A 4,932-nucleotide genomic window follows, 5' to 3' on the forward strand; every position below is an offset into this window, starting at 1 on the left:
TGGCTGGGGGATTACAATGCAGCACAGTTGATTGGCTGGGAAGCTACAGTGCGACAGGGCTGATTGGCTGGTTGGTCACATCATTGGATGCTGGATGGCTGTGCGGCCTTACTACTGCATGCTGATTGGCTGGGTGGCAAGGGGGAAAAAACCCGACTAATAAAAAAAGCAGCTTTGACAAAAGTCAAATCACTTCAGCCCAATTTATAGTATTTCTCCTCGTGCCTGGTACTGGCAGTCTTTACGGCCGTCGGCACCATTTTGCCAGCCCTTCCGAGCTGCGGTTCCTCAGGCACTGCTGGGGCCACCTCTGCCACCGCCCCAGGCCGCTCTCAGCAGCAGGTTTCAGGAGCCGGAGTTCAGACACCTGGAGCATCTGTCTGGGCCATTCCTTACCATCCATGTCAATGATTTATATTTATTCCAAAGTCATTTCCACAGGCACATCCATGTGTGGGGGAAAAAAAAAAAAAAAGGGCTGCAGCCTGGGACCTCTTCCATAGTTAAAAACCAATGAACATAATCAGCTCAGCTTTTCTTTTATAGCTCTATCAGGGCTCTCACGGTAGCTGGGAAGCCGCCCACCCCACTTCAGGATTTGTGTCTTTTCAGTAGGCATTGCAGTGCTCTCCCTCAGAGGCCGCTCCATGGGTTTGTCGTCCTTCAGCTCCTTCACAAGGAGGTCAGGTGTCCTCCTCATGATGGATGCTCACGTACCTCAGCTCCCCGCAGCGCAGAGAACCCACACAGGGACCCACTGGTGAGGCCAGACCCCAGCGCTGCCCTCGGCATTGCTCAGTCGGGGCACAGTGGGACAGGGGGAGGTTGCAGCACCCTGACCTTCCCTTTAACAGCCCACCCATCCCAGCTCCCCTCCATCACGGCGTGTCTTCACACATTGCTCCGTGCGTAGGAGCCAGCAGCAGACGGTGGCAAAGCTTCGGCAGAGGCACCGGCAGCCCTGGCACGAGGCCGCGCCGCTTGAAGCCCCCCGACGGACAGCTCAACGCTGCACCGTGGTTTGGCTGGAAACCAAGCATCACACCCAGCTCGTCTTGAGGAGGGACAGATGGAGAGAGGGGGCAAATCTCCCCTCCCATGGTAGCAAAGAAGGAGTAGCTTGCTAGCTGCTTTCCCGGTGGGAGGGCAAGAGGAGGGGAGCCTGAATTTTAGCAAAGCTCCTATGAATGCAGGGGCCAGCACGAGATCCAGTCTCAGCCTTGGGCATCTGCTCTGTGCTGCAAATCCATGCGTGCTGGGCTGGCGAGATGTGTCTCTCCTGGGGTGCTGGTTGGGCTTTGTCGGCTCACACTGGGCTCCTTTCAACCCCTGGATCAAACCCACAAATAACAGAAGCAAACTGTTTCCTCCATGCCATCGTCCACTGATGGCAAGCAAAGGTGGGGCTGGAAACCATCAGCACAGGGAAAAGGCTGGTTTGTTCTTCCACGGCGATAGCCGGACCGTGCTGGGTGGACAAAGAGAGGAGGTGAAGCCACACAAAGCTGTGCCACGGTGGCACTGAGAGCACCTGTGTGAGGATGAGAGCCTTGGTATCCCATTGGGCTGGGGCTTCAGCTCTACCTCTCCCAAACCACTCTGGACCCACCAGGAGGGACGGAAAGGCTGGGATGGGTCTCTTGTAGGTCATCAAATGGCCGAGGAGAGACCTGGAGGCCTTTGGAAGGAGGAGAGAGGTTGTGGGGGAAACAACAGGAGAGGCGAACCTGTTGAACACATCTTTGCTCAAAAGTCAGAGAGCTGCCTCCAGCCTCTCCCTGGGGACTGCTTTGGGGTGACTCTGCCAGCAGACGAAAGATGGGGCATGCCAAGCAATGGGGCTTTGAAAACCTAGGGACTGGGCTTTGTCCCACTGGTGGCCTCATGCCCGGCCAGGACCCACGATTGATGCTGGGGACGGAGGTGGGAATGAACAAGGCCAATATCTGACGCACATCCTCAATGCCGTCTTCACCAGCACCCAGCACTGGTGGCCATGCAGGGGACACGAGTCACTGCGGCTGGCTCATTTCTGTGGCTGTTTCTCTGCTCTGTCTCATCTCCTTGAGCGACACTATAGCAAGACAAGTCTGGACCTACTCACCGGGGATGTCAGCAAGTTGGCCAAAGCCAGGAATGATCTCTCCATCCCTCCTTCCCAAGCTCCTAACCCACGACGGAGACACATGGCTGCCATCCCCAGGCAGCAGCATTCACCTCCACCCCATAGAAGCAAGAGAGCCCTGGCTGGGTTGGACTTGGAGGACAGAAATGCAGCCGCCCGCATTTATTTTGCCTAACAACAGAGATCTCTCTGTGTATTTTCATTCTGTTTTCTTAGGCTCAGCTGCCTCCTCAATGAAATGTTTCCAAAGCAGCCTAGCTTGGCGGCACGCCAGCCCCGGCTGCCAGATGAATGGGCGGAGGAGGAGGGACCCATTCCTCTTCTTGACACAGCATCCCTGCACAAGAGGCCTCTGTTGACATTAGGACTGGCTGTTCCCTCTCTCCCAAAAGAATCTGCCTGCCCTCAGCAGAAACAGCACACAGGGCCAAGGATTCATGTGATATGGGACTGGGATCTGTCCTCCTCCGGGGTGGTGGCACAGCCATGAACACCAGGGTACCACGGTGCATCCTCCTCCGGGGTGGTGGCACAGCCACAGATACCAGGGTACCATGGTACATCCTCCTCCGGGGTGGTGGCACAGCCACGGACACCAGGGTACCACGGTGCATCCTCCTCCGGGGTGGTGGCACAGCCACAGACACCAGGGTACCATGGTACATCCTCCTCTAGGGTGGTGGCACAACCACAGACACCAGGGTACCACAGCACAGCACTGCCAGGACCTGAAGTAAGCCCTAGTTTCTTGCCCTGGACCCTCCCCTGCTGCGCCAGCCCCCCTGACAGCTCAGCACTCCTTGGGGTTCCCTGACTCCTACTAACAACATCACTCCCCGAGACATCAGCATTGTGAGAAGCCTGTTAACTCCCCCAAAACACCTCTCCTCCGCCCTGCTTGGAGCAAAGCGCTCCCTCAGCACCGCAGGAGTGCAGACACCGACACAGGTTTCGCAGAGCTCCAAGTCTCTGGCACCTTTCAGGGGGAGTGATGCCCCAGGGGCCCCAAGCACAGCACTCCCAAACCCTTCAGGCCTTTGGACAATAACATATAGAGCAGCATCGGCTTCACCCTAAACCCTTGCCATTACTCAGACATGTAGGACTTCACACAAACAGCATCACAGCTCTTTCCCATGCCTCAGTTTCTCTACCCAAAGAAAAATACCAACCCAGGCCTTCAGGGCTGGAAATTCGTCTGCTGGGAGGTAACCGAACGGTAGCAGTGCAGCACAGTGCCGCTGGGCTAGCCACCCAGCACCAGACATGATCCCTCTATCTGCCACTGCTAATTGCAGATCTGGTCATCAGCAAGGGAATGCAAATCTGTGTATGCCCCACTCATTATCTGTCACCTCCTTGCCAGGGACACCTTTAGGAGCTATGCAATGAAAGGATGTGGAATTTAACAAAAGGGCTGAGGAAGCATCAGAAGGCAAAAGAAAGAGATAAAAGTCATCAGCATCCTTCCAGTCTGCACATCTCTCCCCCGAGTGACTCCCCTGGCGTCTTCTGCTGGTGGCCAGCACCCAGCTGCTGCAAGCTGAGGACAAGAGGCTGGGTCAGGGCAGCACCCACCGGCATGCTGCAGGGACAGACTGCTCCCACCAGCCAGGCTCTGCCTGGATCTGGTGGAAAAGAGGCCAACCACGCATCGATAAGATGAATTAGTTGTCTCAGCCGCACCGGCAAAATGAGCGAGGGGAGTGGAGCCCGTGAGGCCCGGCCTGCTTTGTTTCAATTACAGCAGCTGCCAGAAGAGAAAGATAACCTCAATATTGATGGCAGGAGCAGCAGACAGAGGTGCCCTTGTGGGCTGCTGGGAGCAGGTAGAGGAGGAAGGGGGAGGAGGAGGAGGAGGGAGGGAGCAAGAGAGATGGAGGAGGTGGAGCGGGGTCTCAGCCAGCACCCTGTGGGAGAGCCTGGCCGTCTCCCCTGGGCTGGTGAGAAAGACCCACCTGATCACTTTGCCTTCATCCCCACAAGGAATAGCTCCTCTTCACCCTGGCTCTTGCCCCAGTCACTGGGCAGAGCATCCCCCCCATAGAGACAGGGTGGAGGGGTGCAGAAATTCATCCCAGAGCATCAGCAGGGGGACGTGCACCGCACATGGCACCGCAGGACGCTGAGCAGTTGAGCGGGGCTGTGTGGGATGATGGATGGAGCTGGAGCAAAGGGCTACGGGGCTGAGACAGGCACAGGGGCAGCCCTGGGTGCAGGCGGGCACAGCTGCCTGCCAGGGATGCAGCACCCCACTGCTCGAGGGCTGGGGAGCCCCACGATACGCTCGCCATGGGGACCAGTCTGGGCACGAGATGCCCAAGATGACTTTGGACCGCATGTGGGAACTTTGGCCCCACAAGAGCAGCTCAGGGCACCCCAACACCCCACCTACAAGTCCGAGATCGAGGTTCCCAGCCAAACCTCCTCCTGGCGGTGCAGGGTTAGTGCCCCGGGGTCACATCCTGGCAGGAGGTAACCAGAAGGTACCAAGGGATGGAGTCTCTTCAGTCTTCAACCCCTTTACTTCCAGGCCTCTGCACAGGGGAACGCAAATCACCGCCCGCTGCTGCTGCGTGGGGCCCACATCCAGCCCCAAGTCCCTCCCTGCGCCCGGAGAAAAGCCGAGCGAGCCCCCCACCCTCTCTGGGGAAGGGGCCCCACCAGAGCCCAGCCTGAGCCACGTTCGCTTCACAGAGGTTTTATTCGTGGACATCCGCATCGCCCGCCGGTCTCGCTTCTCCCCCAGGAGAGACCCCAGGATCCTCACCAGGCCCTGGATTCAGCCACCAGGTCTCCACGAGGGG

The sequence above is a fragment of the Cariama cristata genome, unplaced genomic scaffold (assembly GCF_000690535.1).
Source record: "Cariama cristata isolate BGI_N322 unplaced genomic scaffold, ASM69053v1 scaffold29880, whole genome shotgun sequence".
Taxonomy (NCBI): Eukaryota; Metazoa; Chordata; class Aves; order Cariamiformes; family Cariamidae; genus Cariama; species Cariama cristata.